Source organism: Moschus berezovskii, chromosome 2 (assembly GCF_049115385.1).
Source record: "Moschus berezovskii isolate FMDL1 chromosome 2, NW_MosBer_1.0, whole genome shotgun sequence".
Taxonomy (NCBI): domain Eukaryota; kingdom Metazoa; phylum Chordata; class Mammalia; order Artiodactyla; family Moschidae; genus Moschus; species Moschus berezovskii.
Genome location: NC_142461.1, coordinates 16,528,666 through 16,545,577, shown reverse-complemented (window position 1 = coordinate 16,545,577; position 16,912 = coordinate 16,528,666). Strand labels below are relative to the sequence as shown.

The 16,912-nt window shown below is 47.1% G+C and overlaps 1 long non-coding RNA gene across 1 annotated transcript; it reads left to right on the top strand.

Moving 5' to 3' along the window:
* Window positions 1-2,313: 2,313 nt before the first annotated feature.
* On the top strand, window positions 2,314-16,770 carry LOC148778493 (uncharacterized). Its single transcript, XR_016038713.1, has 4 exons — window positions 2,314-2,584; window positions 9,353-9,471; window positions 15,653-15,754; window positions 16,530-16,770. It is a non-coding gene; the product is annotated as an uncharacterized LOC148778493 (long non-coding RNA).
* The last annotated feature ends 142 nt before the right edge of the window (window positions 16,771-16,912 follow it).

Here is a 16,912-nt window from a genome sequence, read left to right as displayed (position 1 = left end):
CCTTGTGGGTGTAGTAATTTAAGAGAGCCGGCCCCTGCTTTGAGTTGGGCAAACTCAAAGGTTTAGAACTTCAGATTAAGCAATTGATTTGGGGGCTTGGGGTGCTTGGAGATGGTAAGGAAGGGAGAGAGTCTGTGTGTAATGGACGCAAGTCAGTGGGTGTTTGCTGCCTGGCTCTCAGCCTGATGAAGAAGCTGAGATGCCAGATGCTTGTCCCCCAGCCCCCACCCCCAGCCCCATAGATCGCACTGGTGTGTGGCCTGGAGTCCCCCAGCCATATGGGCTAGTCCTAGTTTTTAAATGAGGAGCCACTCTTTCAGAGAAGCTAAGGCCATGCAGAACACTCTTCGACATGCTGCAGGAGCACTTCCTAGGGCACCAGGGTCGCACCCCCACTGTCCTGTGTCAGGGTTGCCATTGTCGCAGCGCTATTGGACATACTCGTGGCAGTGGCAGCCTCGCCAGATCCATTCTGTAGCTGGGTTAGTCCTGGATAGGTTGTTTCCAAGCCTTCTCCACTGCCTGATACCCACCTTCCCCCCGCCGCCAACTTCCTATGCGCTGTGTAGCATGTGGGATCTTAATTCCCTGACCAGGGATCGAACCTGTGTTCCCTGCATTGGGAGCAAGGAGTCTTAACCCCTGCCCAGTCAGAGAAGTCCCTACTCAATACCCTTTAAGTGGATTCTTTTCCTACTTGACCTACAGCCAGAGTCACGATTCTTTCCTTGTAAGTAAGTACCCTGAAAGGCTTCCCAGGTGGTCCTGGTGATAAAGATCCTGCATGCCAAATGCAGAAGACAAAAGAGATTCGGTTTCAGTCCCTGGGTGGGGAAGATCCCCTGGAGGAGGGCATGGCAACCCACTCTAGTATTCTTGCCTGGACAATTCCATGACAGAGGAGCCTGGCATGCTGCAGTCTAAAGGGTCGCAAAGAGTCGGACATGACTGAAGCAACTTAGCACGCACACACAAGTACCCTGATTGATCCTCAGGGTTACCCAGGTGCTGGCACCCACAGCCCTACCTCTCCAGCATTTCATTCTTGGAATAACCAGTCTGCCAGAACCGACCTCCCTGACCCCCTCGACAGCGCCTGACATGAAGGTAAGGACACCTGGGGACACCGGCCTTCCTGCACCTTCAGTGATGGATACGAGGGCGAAGGGACAACGTGGAGAGAAGCACGAGGAGGAGATGGAGTGGTTCCCCTCTGGAAACAGAAAGCAAATAGGACACCATCTGATGCTCGGGTCCAAGCTGCCTGTGCTGGCTGGGTTGTCCTGAAAAGTCTGTTTTAAATTATTTTACAAGATGACTAAAAATATCACCCTGATTCTGTGGGAGTAGACAGTCTTTGACCCGAGCTCACAGCCCGGTGGGGGAGAGTTAACTTCGGGAGAATGGATGTGACATAAGCACATACATATTACTAAATTAAGCAAATATTTCTAACTTCAGCACCTTCTTACCCCATTAGAGCCAAATGTGTTTCTCAAGCAGAAAAGTCTTCATGGAGCTAAAAGAAACACGGGGTGGTGAGTGATGTGTTATGAGAAAATCCAGGAAGCTGGGTGGTGGCTGAGTCAGGAAAGCGGGGGGTGGAGGGCTGAGAGTCTGCACTCTGGGCTGGGAGAAGGGGCGCCGGGCTTCAGAGAACAGGGCCCGGGTCAAGGAGCCCAGAGGCTGGGGTCCTGCCCCTTCTTTTTACCGAAGGATCTTGACTTAGTGGGATTAATCATTGTTCACTGGCCATCCTGGCCCTAGGACCCCAGGTGCTAGACCCTGTGGGGACCATGGGCATGCCACCTCCTCTTTGTCTTCTTTGAGTTTTCATATGGTGCGGCCTGCAGGGCAGCAGAGAAGCTGTCAGATCGGATGGCCAGGCCAGGGCTGCTCACTGAGAACTGACCGGGAGGTGAGGGTCATGGACAAGGGTGTGAGACCCTTGGGACTGGTTTCTGAGCCCTGCTGGGGCAGGAGACGCTGTAGGACTGCCTGGTTTAAGACAGAAGGGCCTGGCCTGGACCTGAAATGCTGTGGGATCTTGGTGTCATGACTCTGCAGAGCAACGTCTCTTCCCGGGCCAGTTGATGCCCACGGGCCTCTCCTCAGGTTCAGCATGGACAGTGGGGACCCAGCCCTGGCATCTGCGGGGCTTCCTTCTCTGCTCTTGTCAGCTTCTCAGGGGCCTCCCGTGTCTATCTCAGTAGTCCCAGCTTCCTGCCTGTCACAGAGTGGCCACTCCATAAATGCTCAGAGACGAGTGGCCAGCACTGTCCTAGGCCAGGGCAGGGGGGCAGCCTGGGCAGACATAGCCTCTGTCCTCGCAGAGAGGAAGGTGCTGGCGAAATGATCAGTTGCCCCCACTTTGCAAATGGGGTCGTGGAGGCACTGACCGGCCAGCCGCTCTGCCCTCAAGCCATACTGCTCGGCGCTCTTCAGGCTGCTCCAGTCTAATGGGTGAGCTGGCCGGACTCCACGAGTCATGGGGATGGGCTGGGAGCGGGTGCCCCCTCCCCACGAGCATCTGCTGGGAGGAACAGCTGTCTCCACGCTGCGCTCGGGCTCCCGTGGGAACGTGGTGAGTGGCTTGGCAGAGGCGCGGACACGGCTCCCAGGCCACTCCGGGGCCATCCATGGGGTGGGAGTGTGACTCTGAATCCTGGGGCCTTTGTAGTATCTGTCAGCGGCTGGTTCTCCAGGACGGTACTGTCCCTCTCCTCATTCTTTCCTATTTAATTTCTGGGAGGTCTGGATGGGACAGGCCTGGATTGCTTGGAAACCCTGGGGTCGTAAGGTCTGGGGAAACAGAGCTGTAGTGTCAGGAAAGCAGCTTCGGTGTGTGTGTGTAGGGGGTGGGGTGGGCCAGGGGGCCGTGTGCAATTAGGTGGTCTGGGGCCACAGCCGGCCAGCATGGGAGGTGGGTTCTGAAAGTGCAAAGCAAGGAGCTGCCTACACTGGAAAAGAGCCAGGCCAGGGAGACCCTAAGGAGATGATGCTGGGGGGCAGCCTGGGTAGGTGGGGAGTGTGGCCGGTGGAGCACAAAGACCCACCCTGGATTTCCAGCAGCGGGGGGCCTGGCCCAGAGTGAGTCCCTCACACCTGAGATCCATGAGTGAACCAGCTTTGACCCACCCAGAGAAGGAACCTGGCTGCACACCGCCCCCACCCATACTCCCCTGCCCCCCAGCCTGCCAGGGAAACCACCTTTCTGCCTCCAGCAGGGATTCTCCCAACCTCCGACCCCCTCCCCCAGCATCTCCTCTGGTTGACACCCACCTGGGATGCTGGGGCTCAGGGCTGCTGCAGAGTCTGGGACTGAGACAGAAACAAAGACGGTGGTGCGGGGGTGGGCAGGGGTCTGTCTGGTCACAGAGGCTGAGCAGTTCTCAGAACAGGCAAGGCCATGACGGGGGTGGGGGGCAGACTGGGAGGGCCTGTTCACCTCCAGGACCTTGGCCACATTCATACAAGTCTCTGTTCTTGTGTGGAACCATGGAGTGGGAGTCAGGGCAGCCCTGTGTCTCCCGGGGGCGTGGGGCAAGGAGCAGGAGGCTGGGAAAAGAGCTGCCCCTGGCAGTTATCTGACCTCAGGAGGATTTGCCCAGCAGCGATGAGCTCATAGGCACAGGGGCAGAGCTGGGTGGTGACAGGAAAAGGATGGCAAGTGTTCGCTGAAGACCTGGGGGTGTGGGGCTTTCACATGAGCTCATGAGATAAGACACGCCCCAGGCCAGGAGCCGGCGGGCAGCTGTGTCCTGCAGAAGGAGCCCCTGCTGCCTGCCCTGCCAGCCCTCTACCCTTCGTACACCCGCTCTCACTCGCTTGGAAATCTCGGGCTGAGACCTAAGAATCCAGTTTGGAGATGACCTGGGCAGCATCCAGCTTACGTGGGTAGAATGCTGAAGGTTTTTCCTAGTTTTTGTTTCTTAATTTTTATGGCGTATAGTTGATTTACAAAGTTGTGTTAGTTTCTGCGGCACAGCAAAGTGAATCAGTTACATGATACATATACATAGATCCACTCTTTTTTTTAAGATTCATTTCCCACATAGTTCATTACAGAGCACTGGGTAGAGTTCTCTATTATACAGTAGGTTCTTACTAGTTGTCCATCCCCTATCTGAGGGGATATTCCTGATCCAGGATCAAACCCGCATCTCCTGTGTCCCCTGCATCAACAGGTGTATTCTTTACCACTGCACCACCTGGAAAGCCATTTTATATATGTGTATGTCGATCCCAATCTCCCAATTTATTCCTCTCCCCCACTTTCTTCCTTGATAACCATAAGCTTGTTTTCTACATCTGTGACTCTATTTCTGTTTTGCAAATAAGTTCGTTTGTGAAAGTTCTTTTGTGAAATCAATCCTTTAAAAAAATAGAATGTTTACCCAATGATACAATGTGAGATCAACAAAAATGTCAAACCAACAGCAAATGGGCAAATACCTCTACTATTCTAGACTTTCAGATACTTCTGGCAAAGTTTATGCTTAGTTAGAATCGATGTGTACTTATCTTGTGATCAACTTTTTCATGCAGTGTCATTTTGTAAAATTTTTTCCATGAGTTTTTCTGATGCAAAGAATGACTCAGTCATTGGAAAAGACCCTAATGCCGGGAAAGATCGAGGGCAGGAGGAGAAGGGGGCAAGAGAAGATGAGATGGTTGGATGGCATCACCAGCTCAATGGACATGAATTTGAGCAAACTTTAGGAGATAGTGAAGGACAGTCAAGCCTGGTGTGTTGCAGTCCATGGGGTCACAGAGAGTTGGACATGACTTAGTGACTAAACAGCAACAACAAGTAGTCTGAAATAGTAATAGTTCACAGTCAGTATTTGGGCTGTCTTAAGTGTGTGTGCTTGCAAATCATATAGGTAAAAACATCTTGATATGAATAGGGTTTTTCTTTTTTCTCCTTCCCTTCCTTCATTCTTTCCTTCCCTCCTTCTCTCCCTTCCTCTCTCTCTTTCTTCCTTCAATCAGGGGAACTGCTGGTTGAAAGGTTTGACGATGTCAGTGCGTTGTGGTTTGGTAGCTCTTCAGCTCTGGGCTGACAGGCATGATCTGGTACATGTGCAGTGTACTCTTTTTCATGTCCTCTGCTAACGCCACATCTTTATTTGTATTTGCCAGAGGCTGGGCTTTCTTAAACTTTTAAAATCAGTTTCATATATATTTTGAAATTATTTTTCATATTTATCATGAAGTGTTCTTCCACTCCATTGCTTTTCTTTATGTTTATATAGAGATGTTTGCAAATTTTAAAAATGTGTTCTATTCTTAAAGCCTCCCATACATTTCTTTAGTTACATACTTATATGGTTACTTGACTCAAATCTTTCTCCCCAAGGGCATCGGTTTTCGAAGATGCCCCATTGCAATCCCGGTACCCAGTCTGAGGAAGTCCATTACAGAAGTTAAAGTGGGGGCCACGAAGTGGCTTTGATTCTTGTGAACTGGGTATTTTTACCTACATTGTGGAGCTTCCCAGGTGGTGCTAGTAGTAAAGAACCCGCTTGCCAGTGCAAGAGACATGAGACGTGGGTTTGATCCCTGGGTTGGGAAGATCCCCTGGAAGAGGGCATGGCAACCCACTCTGGTATTGTTGCCTGGAGAATCGCTTGGACAGAGGAGCCTGATGGGCTACAGTCCATGCGGTCACAAAGAGTCAGACACGTCTGAAGCGACTTAGCACGCACGCACATACGCACTTACACTGTACAGATAGGAAACTGAGCTCACAGATGTTCAGAGGTCTGTTTCCTCTGAAAACCACACTTTGTCCTGACACCAGTGTCTCAGTAGACAGGGTGAGCAAACACTTTTATATTCTTCTGCTGTGGGTTTACTTTTTTAATGGCTGTGTATGTGTATACATGTGTGTATTTAACTTTAACCTGTCTGGAATGTTCTGTGGTAAATGGTCTGAGTAAGCATTTGCTATTCGCATGCCATTATTATCCATTTCCCTTATGAATGTAGTGATAATTATTTCTTTCATCATTCTATTTTCACCTGATTTGTTACATATTAAATACAGATAAGTGTGTTTACATCTGCTCTACCATAAAGTTTTGACAACTGCCACATATGTTCTGTAGACTGGTACGTATTTCCCTGGTTTTGCCTTCAAATTAAAAAAATTCCTGAACAGTTGCTTTTCCATATAAATGTTCTTATTATAATATAAGCTTTTATAAAATTAAATTTAATTAGTTGTATTTTATTTCCATTTAAACTTTTCTTCCCAGGTGGCTCAGATGGTAAAGAATCTGCCTGCAATGCAGAAAACCCGGGTTTGATCCCTGGGTCGGGAAGATCCCCTGGAAAAGGGAAAGGCTACCCACTCCAGTATTCTTGCCTGGAGAATTCCATGGACGGAGGAGCCATGGGGTCACAAAGAGTCAGACACAACTGAGTGGCTAACACTCTCACTTTCACACTTTTTCTTATGGATTTTTAATTTTATTGCATGGTGGTCAGAGACTAGAACTTGCAATATTTCAAAGATTTGATATTTTCTTTATATTTGAATACATGTTATTTTTATAACTATTTTTTGGGCACTTAAAAATAGGACTGTTTTCTGTAGGGTACAAAGCTTAATATATGCAACTTAATTAAATTTTCTATGTCCTTTTTCTTTTTTGTCAACTGATTTGTGATAGAGTACTAGGAGTGGATAAAACCCCCATTTATTTGATCAGAGACATGTCCATACTTGACTGGCCATTGCTGCTGGCTGTGCCCCTCTGCAGCAAGTCCTCCTTTGGAGAAATCTTCCTCTACTCCCACCTTGTGGTTTTATTAGGGTGTACTAATCTCAGTGAGGAGAAGGAAATTCAACCCACTCCAGTATTCTTGCCTGGATAATCCTGTGGACGGAGAAGCCTGGTGGGCTGCTGTCTATGGGGTTGCACAGAGTCGGACACGACTGAAGCGACTTAGCATGCATGCATGCAATCTCAGTGACCTGTCTGATCACAGATATAGGCACATGGTTTAGACCTCACCAGGCTCGGGCCTCTAAATTGACCCATGACAGAAACCCAGCTCAAGTTGGAAAGGACTTTCTTGTTTGCATAGCTGGGAAGCCCAGGGAGGGTGGCTATTAGCTAATCCCAACTAGGTCAGTTCAGTTCAGTCGCTCAGTTGTGTCTGACTTTTTGCGACCCCATGGACTGCAGCATGCCAGGCTTCTCTGTCCATCACCAACTCCTGGAGCTTACTCAAACTCATGCCCATTGAGTCGGTGATGCCATCCAAGCATCTCATCCTCTGTCGTCCCCTTCTCCTCCCACCCCCAATCCCTCCCAGCATCAGAGTCTTTTCCAGTGAGTCAACTTGTCGCATGAGGTAGCCAAAGTATTGGAGTTTCAGTTTTAGCATCAGTCCTTCTAGTGAACACCCAGGATTGATCTCCTTTAGGATGGACTGGTTGGATCTCCTTGCAGTCCAAGGGACTCTCAAGAGTCTTCTCCAGCACCACAGTTCAAAAGCATCAATTCTTCAGCGATCAGCTTTCTTCACAGTCCAACTCTCATATCCATACATGACCAATGGAAAAACCACAGCTTTGACTAGACGGACCTTTGTTGGCAAAGTAATGTCCCAACCAGGTACAGGGATTCAAACAGTGTCTCTTTCTCCCCACACCTCTCTCCTGCCTCTGTGGAATGACTATTCTCTCCCACCATGGGGGACCTTTCTCTTTATGCTGGGAGATATCCTCAGGTATCTTCCGCCACTCTATAGATAGAATATTATAGAAGGACCACCTGGGCCCACTTGACTTGAGCCTCCAATCACTGTGGCCAGGAAGATGGTATTTCATAGACTGGCCAGTTGTAGCTCAAGTGCCCATTTCTGGGGCCAAGAGGTGGGGTGTGGAGATTGCCAGCCGCAACAGAAACCTGTGAAATGAGGAAAGAATGAGTCTCCAAAGGAAGTCTGATACTGTTGCCAGAAGAGGGAGGGAAAGGGGTGGTGAGAATTGAAGAACAACAGTGTCTACCGCAAGTTACCTCCCCCTGGCCTTACGATTGACTCAGTGGGGGCATGTGACTCAGGCCAGGCCCTTTCGGAGAACTTGCAGGGATTTTCCCTCTCTGGAGCTGCCAGGGAAGAAACCTCTTTCCTGTAGTGCATAAGGTGGTCAGCCTAGAGCTGCTCGTGGGTGTTCAGTTTTGGGGGTTCCTGTTGTACTGAAGCTGGGTGAACTTGGGGAAATAGCTGAAGGCACTGGAACTTTCTATAGAAAAGAATTTGGTCCCCTCCAGCCCATAGAGGTGGTGGTAGGGTTGATTTCCCACAGTCATAGTCCCCCAAGTGAGCCTCAAGCATTGTAATGTTTAAAAAATTATGAAGATTTTTTATTATATTCTAACTTTTGAAAAATGAAAATAGTCTTTTTTTCCTGATTAATATGTGACTGGTATTGTGTCACCAAGTTCACATGTCAAGATTTTTTATGTTAAGGTTGACCAGAAAATTCTGGAAATCTTTTTGTTGTCCATTTCCTGAACCAGTCTGAGAAGATAAAGTCTTACGTGATCATTATAACACGAACAATACAATGATGCAAATGGATGTGTGAGCCACCACCTCAAAACAGGCACTGTTCACATTTTAGTTGATATCCTTTCATATGTTTTTCTACAATATACATATAAAGAAGCATATTTATTATTTTAAGCATTTTTCCTGCTATTTTTAAATTGGAGGATCCTTGCTTTACAATACTGTGTTGGCCTCTGCCATACATCAACATGAAGAACAGCATACAAACATATACATTACCCTATGTGAAATAGATAGCAAGTGGGAATTTGCTGTGTGACACAGGGAGCTCAACCCAGTGGTCTGTGACAACCTGGAGGGGTGGGAGATGGGAGGGGGTTAAGGATGGGAGAGGGCATATGTATACCAGTGATTGATTCAGGTTGATGGATTTCAAACTTTTTACTTTGTGTTGGGGTATAACCTATTAACAGTGTTGTGATAATTTCAGGGGAATGGGGAAGGGACTCAGCCACACATATACATGTATCCATTCTCCCCCAAACTCCCCTCCCATCCCGGCTGCCACATAACATGGAGCAAAGTTCCCTGTGCTATACAGCAGGTCCTTGTTGCTTATCACTTTTAAATATAGCAGCATGTACAAGTCCATCCCAAACTCCCTAACTATCCCTTCCCTTTCCCCCCAGCCCCCTGCCCAGAACCATAAGTTTGTTCTCTAAGTCTGTGAGTCTCTTCCTGTTTCGTAAGTAAGTTCATTTGTAAAAGATGCATATATTTTAATAACAAAGTGCTTTTGAACCATAACACTGTTTTGTAGTTTCTTTTCCTGCTTAACCACAACTCTTGAGCACTCTCTGTGTGGCGGGTCCTGTGCTAAGCACTTGGATCGACTCAAGTCGCCTTCCCATCCTCCTCATTTCACGTGACTGTATACAGGTGCGTGTCATCATTCTCTATGCATTCTACGTGAGGAGGTCTCAGTTTACTTAGCCACTTTCTTAGTGATGAACGTGTATGTTGTTTTAGTATTTTTACTCTCATAAATGTAAGAACGTGACCACAGTTGAGCTTAGATCTTGTAGTATAGTGTGATTATCTTAACAGGATCAGAGACTCAGACCCCAACCCAGTAGGCTGGAGAGGAGCGGCCCCTGCAGTGAGTGGGTATTTCCTGGGGCAGGAAGTGAAGAATAGGGAGGGTAGTGGAAAAATATCCTTTCTCTGAACTCATGGTTGCATCAGTGGGGCCTGGCTCTGCCTAAAGGAGAGGGCCCAAGCCCAGTTCTGAGGAGGGTGATGACTGCCCCTGGCCGAATGGAAGCAGGGGCTTCCAGTGAGTGACCCTGGCCTGGGGCTGGGCCTGCAGCGGTCATTATGTTGCTGTCTGTATTGTGCTGTCCAATTACCGGCACCTTCAGGCAACCTGACCTCTGCTCTCTGGGGGAAATTAGGAGGAATGGGTCCCATGTTCTGGATGGCGTGGCCTAAGGAGACTGTGTCCCTGCCCTCAAGGCCAGATCAGGAGTAACAGGAACATTATTAGGTCACAACATAGTTTTAAAAGGCTTCTGACATATATTGAGCAACTGCTCTCCAAAAAGTTTGAGTATACTTAATACCCCTCGCACCAGCAGGGTGAGAAGCCCCTTTAGGAACCCTTACCAGCACTGGGTGTTATAATCTTTTTTCACCTTTGCTCTTCTGGGGTGTGGGGAAGGACCATCCCACGAGCTTTCTTGTGGTGGCAGTATGAGTGGTTTTCTTTTTCCCTTTCTTCTTTTTAAAATTTCCCTCACCTATGGCCACCTCATGCGAAGAGTTGACTCACTGGAGAAGACTCTGATGTTGGGAAAGATTGGGGGCGGGAGGAGAAGGGGACGACAGAGAATGAGATGGCTGGATGGCATCACCAACTCGATGGACATGAGTTTGAGTGAACTCTGGGAGTTGGTGATGGACAGGGAGGCCTGGTGTGCTGTGATTCATGGGGTTGCAAAGAGTCGGACACAACTGAGCGACTAAACTGAAATGAACTGAACAGGGAGGTTGAACATCCTCTCGAGAAGTCACTGGCCATTTGCAAAGCTTGGTCAATTTCCACTTCATATTCATTTTCCTCTTCCTATTCAGTTCTGTTCAGTTCAGTTACTCTGTCATGTCCGACTCTTTGCAACCCCATGGACTGCAGCACACCAGGCTTCCCTGTCCATTCTAACTCCCGGAGCTGGTCAGTATTCTTCTACTCCTAATTGATTTGTAATTGCTCTTCCTCTGTGTGTGTGTGTGTGTGTGTGTGAGCGCGCGATGTCAGTCACTCAGTAGTGTTTGACTTTTTGGGACCCCATGGACTGTAGCCTGCCAGACTCCTCTGTCCATGGGATTTTCCAGGCAAGAACACTGGAGCAGGTTGCCATTTCCTCCTCCAGGGGATCTTCCCAACCCAGGGATTGAACCTGGGTCTCCTTCAGCTCCTGCATTGGCAGGCAGATTCTTTACCACTGAGCCACCTGGCTTTTCAGATATCAGGAACATTATGCCTTTGCTTCTCACATGTAAAAATGCTGCTTTTCAGTTTCTGCTTTGAGTTTTAAATATATGTGAATACCAGATGGAAGTCTCAAATTTTCATATAGTCAAATCCATCATATTTTGTAATGGTTTCTAGCTTTGGTGTCATTTTTAGAAAGGCCTACCTTTTCACCTCCCAAGATTAAATAAACATAGCCTTCCCTAGAACTTTTATGGAGTTTTGTTATGTGTTGGTGTATGCGCACATTTTTACTTCTAATCCATCTGGAATTTATTAGGGTGTGAGGTAGGGATCCAGCTTTACTTTTTAATATGGAAAAATTTAACACAGGTGTTACCAATCACCTACCACAACCATTTAAAAAATCCAAATAAAGCATAAAACATCTAACTTTAGACAATTATTATTTCTTGATGAAAACTCCAGGCTAGCGTTATTTACAGAACACACTGCCAGACCCAGTAATTAAATTTTTTGAATTCCTTTATTAAGTTGTTTAGCTACAAGCCTGTCATCAGTTGAAAAAGTTTTGTCCAGAAAGCACAATTTTTAAGAAAAAAATTACTGATGCTTAGCCATCTTTTCCTGGCAGTATTTAGGTAGCAGCCCTAGCCATTAACTGGGTCCACACTAGCTCATGGCAATCAGTCCATGACACGGGAGGGTGTGTAACTTTTCACACTCTCTAGTGCAGTATTCTGTGGGTCACAGCTGGGAGAGGTGAGCATCCAGCTCATCCAAAGAAGACATCAGTTTGGCAGAAACCAACACAGTATTGTAAAGGAGTCATCCATCAATTAGAAATAAATAAATTTGAAAAAAGACATCAAGTCATTAAAATACAACTGAAGAAGCTTCATTGATGGGCCAGTGGTTAAGACTCTGCCCTTCTTCTGCAGAGAGCATGGGTTCAATCCCTGGTCAGAGAATTAGGATCCTGTGTGCTGTGCATAGCCCTGCAAAATTATATACATATATAATGTAAAATTATATAATTTAATTTATTTTGTATAATATTTAATACAAAATATTACAATATTTTATAATATACTATGTGCTGTGCTGTGCTTAGTCCGACTCTTTGTGACCACATGCACTGTAAGCCCACCAGGTTCCTCTGTCCATGGGATTCTCCAGGCAAGAACACTGGAGTGGGTTGCCATGTCCTCCTCCAGGGGATCTCCTCAACCCAGGATTGAACCCAGGTCACCTGCATTGCAGGCAGATTCTTTACTGTTTGAGCCAGCAGGGAAGCTCAATACACTATAAAATATAGTATAAAATATTAATTATATATATGTACACACATACACAAAACTTAAAGGAGAGCTGTATCCAACCGTTTTACTCTGCTTGAAATTCTACCAATCTGTGTTTCTCTTTGCAATCAAAGTAGCCTGGTCCAGGGCCTCAGATGGTTAAACTCTAGATCTGTGTGAGGAACTGGGCTCCTTCTGAGCACCTGGGGCTCAGATCCACACTGATTCTGCCCTTGGAGCCGAAGCTAAGGAGAGAGCTTTAGACAAGGTGATAAACAGTCAAAGACACCTGAAATCTCTTCATGAAGTGATGAATACAAGAGGGCTCTGAGTGGCAAAGTGACCGAGAGCCCAACTGCTCCCAGAGGCCCGATGTTGGGTCAGAGTGTGGATTTGCTCTGCAACACTAACATGCAAGAAATTTTTCTGTTTTTCTGGATGTGGTTCAGCCAGCAGCTCTTCTACTGATAGGATGGTCAATTTCATCACTGTTGGGAGTCACTTGTCTACCCTAGGACTCCTCAAGTGTCCTGGGGTGGGGGCCACTGGAGTCAGGCTCATGGCAACTCAGAGGGTTAAACTGGGAGAATTTAGTGAAGGGACTAGTCACATGATAAAGGAATTAATAGGGGATAGTGACAGAGAGCGGGTACGTGAAAGAGAAGCCATTCAATACTGCTTTTAAACAAAGAAAGTAGCTACTGCCAGAATCATGGCCAAGCGGGGCAGAGAACGGAGAGGACGGATTTGGGAGGTGAGTGTGTCAGTGGAGAATAACCAGCGTGAGGACTTGTGGGGTTGATGAAAGAACCCCCCTCCCCCCGCAGCCTGTGATCACTCAGGATTCCCGTGCCCTGGTGTAGGGAACCGAGTCCTCCCAGGCAGGACTCACTCCCGTCTCTGGTCATCCAGGTTGAGTGGTACCTTGCCCGGGCCCCTGGGGCTTGGCTGTGTGTGCGCAGGAAAGGCTGCACTACCTTGGGGTGCCTCCCTGGACACTCTGACAACATGGGGAGGCAGCCCCCCCTTCCCTCTCACCCAGGGACCCCTGTGGGAGAGCTCACCTCCAACGTGGCAGCAGAGGCAGCAGAAAGTTTGTACTAGCATCACAGGGACCGTGTTTTGGAGCCACTGCTGGGGCTCCGCTGGCATCAGGAGCTGCAGTTGCACCACGGCCTGCAGGGCCTGGGGGCTGGGTCCACCTCTGCATGGGGTACAGGGTGGGAGGCACCAAGGCCCGTGAGTGAGGCTGAAAGTGGGAGCAGAGGTGGGGTGGAGATCTAAAGTGGTTAAGGATTCTGGTCCTAAGGGACTGTCTGTATTTCTGCTTCCACAGCAGCTCGCCAGAGGAGAACCAGGAGGACAGATTCAGGACGTAGGCAAGCACCCCAGGAGGCCCTGACAGATTAGGGGAGGCTTCACTCTCAAATCGACTGGCCTTCCTGCTGGCAAGGTGGGGAGGTCCCAAAGGCAGGGTGATGTGGCCCTGAATGAATGTGGGATCTTACTTGTCTGCTAAGCAGGCCATGTCTATGGCTTTCCCATTACCTTGGTTTTGATAGTGAAAATAATCAGTGTTTATTGGGAAAACAGAAATGGATGCATGAAATCCATGAACTTGCCTATATAAACCTGAAATTGAACAAAACCTGGAGCTGTAATTGCCTTTTGAAAAGTCACCTTATCTGGCAGGAGAGCTTTGAGTTTAGCCAATCACAAGGAAACCTCCTTTTTATGATATTGTCCCTGTGAAAAACAGAGTGCCAAATTTTTTTTTTAATTTCAATAGTCATTCATTCTTTCAACAACTCTTGTTAATACTTCAATGGTCATTCTTTCATTCAACAACTCTTGTTAGTATTAAGAAAAAGTTAAAAAAAGAAAACCAAAAACACTTACATAAGACTCCTTTGCGCATCATGCTGGACACTTGAGGAATAAAAATGCAGCAAGCTCAGCCCCTGACAGTCCAGAAAAAGGTTTGTTGAGAAGGGAAAAATAATATGCAACAAGAAGGAACCAGAGCTTATTCACCAGAGTGCCAAATTTTTATCATAAGTCCATGCTTTGGACAAGTTTACATCTCTGGAAGGAGAAATTCACTTGACATTTTGAAAAGTCAGCCCAGAGGCAAGAAATCTTCTCATTTTTCAGTGGCTCATTACAAGTTTATAGAAATATTATAGGCATACTTCAGAGATATTGTGGGTTTGGTTCCAGAACACTACAATAAAGCCATATCATAATAAAGCTAGTCAAATGAATTTTTTGATTTCCCACTGCACATAAAAGTTACATTTATACTATACTGTAGTCTATTAAGTGTGCAATAGCCTTATCTCTAAAAAAATGTACATACCTTTCTTAATATAAAAATACTTTATCGCTAAAAAGTGCTAAGCATCATCTGAACCTTCAGTGAGTCACAGTAGTAACATCAAAGATCCCTAATCACCGATGCCTAGACTACAACAATGATGAGAAAGTCAGTGGTATCATGACACCAGAATGTGACCCAGAAACACGCATCTGTACTGTGTCTGGAGAGAAGGGAGGCAGCGTGGTCCCTCCCAGGCCTGGCTGCCTGTACCTGCAGACCTTGAGCTGGTGCGGAAACCTAGCTCAGGGTGAGGGGGAAGAAGCCCTTAGTTTCCTCCAGAGGCTGACTGATTTGCAGACAGCATGGTCACCTCACAGATTGCAGCTCCCTGGTGGCAGAAGGAACCAAAGGCAGGAATGGAAGGAGAGACTGGTCTCCAGGCTGCAACTCCCCCAAATGTGGGAGCTTCTTTGTCTTGGTCTCTCTCAAGAATCCCTCCACTCGCCGAAGGTGCCCCTCCCCAGAGTGTGTTTTCTTAATATGTTCAGTGGCAAAGCGAGAACACTTTGTTAAAAAAAATAAACCCACTGGCAGTTTCCTGGCAGTCCAGTGGTTATGGCTCGGAACTCTCACTGCTGAGGGACTGGGTTCAATCCCTGGTCAGGGAACTAAGACCCCGCAAGCCACGCAACATGGCCAACAAACAAAGAAACAAACACCACTCATGCTACGTTGCTTTAGTTGTATGCAACTTTTTGTGACCCTATGATCTGTAGCCCGCCACGCCCCTCTGTCCACGGGAATTCCTCAGGCAAGAATACTGCAGTGGGTTGCCATCCCTTCCGCCAGGGGATCTTCCCAACCTAGGGATTGAACCTGTGTCTCTTATGTCTTCTGAATTGGCAGGCGGGTTCTTTACCACTGGCCCCACTGGGGAAGGAAATTCAAACAGAAACCCCATGTCTGGAAATAGGTATTTTCAGACTGAAAACTTGCTCTTTTCTGCAGATAGATGGCCTGGCTGGTAGGGAAGATGTTGGCCAATATTTTCGAACAGAGTTCAGGGATGATTTTTCTTCAAGAAGAACAAAACTATGACACCTGAACCAAGTAAGTGAGTTCACTGTCTATCTTTTCTCCCCATGGTTGAATACTTGCCATCCACAATATTTAGACAAAAGTGTAAATGCTTTTACAGCTTCTGACAAGATAACACTGGTGAATATGATGCTTGAGAGTTAGTCAAAAATTCTCAGGGACAGAATCAGGCAGTGGGAAGCCCCAGGCTTCCACCTCATGCCGGTCTGCAGCACCCAGCCCTGTGGATGGACTCCTTGCAGTGGCAGGAGAGATTCTAAGCTGGTAGCCAGAAAAATAGCCTGATCCAAAGAGGGGAAAACAGGAAGGGAGAGCTAAGACGCAGATCTGAGAGCGGTGCTTGAACAGAGCTCTTGAGCACAGATGACATCTGGCTTCATGGTGGTATCCATAGCACCCAGGCCTCTGCTAGGTACCTTGTAATATATCCTCTCGATGATGTATAAGGTAATTGTCTTTATCCTCATCTCACAGATGAGGAAACTGAGACCTGACCAAGAGATCTGCTCAAGGCAATAGGATGTCAGTGGTAGATATGGGATTCAAATCTTCCTGATCTACTGTACCTGGTTATCTTCACATAGAGCAGACACCATGAAAATGTAGTTGGATGGCTGGATGGATGATGGATGTTGGGATGGAGGAAACTGGTAACAGAGAGAGGAACTGGGTGCTGTTGGGAGACTTATTCACCAGCTGCTCTTTAGTATCTCTTAAATTTTGCACTAGATGAATGTATTACTTTACAAAATGAATATATGAGATAACAAGGATTTATATCTTCCAGGTAGAATGAAGGTGGTGCTAGTGGTAAAGAATCCATTCGCCAATTGCAGGAGACAAGTGTCATGGGTACGATCCCTGGGTTAGGAAAATCTCCTGGAGGAGAGCATAGCAACCCACTCTAGTATTCTTGCCTGGAGAATCTTCATGGACAGAGGAGCCTGGAGGGCTATGGTCCATAGGGTTGTAAAGAGTCAGACATGAATGAAGCAATGTAGAACACACACAAGTAGAATAAAAGGCCACTCCTGAAAGATTAAAAATCAGCTTAGCTTAAGTTTTCATTTCTTCCCAAAATATTCTAAGCAGCAAGATGCCCTGGCTGTTGTTTCACTCCTGTACATTACAAATCAATGAGACAAACATGGACAGGAAAATTGTTTATAG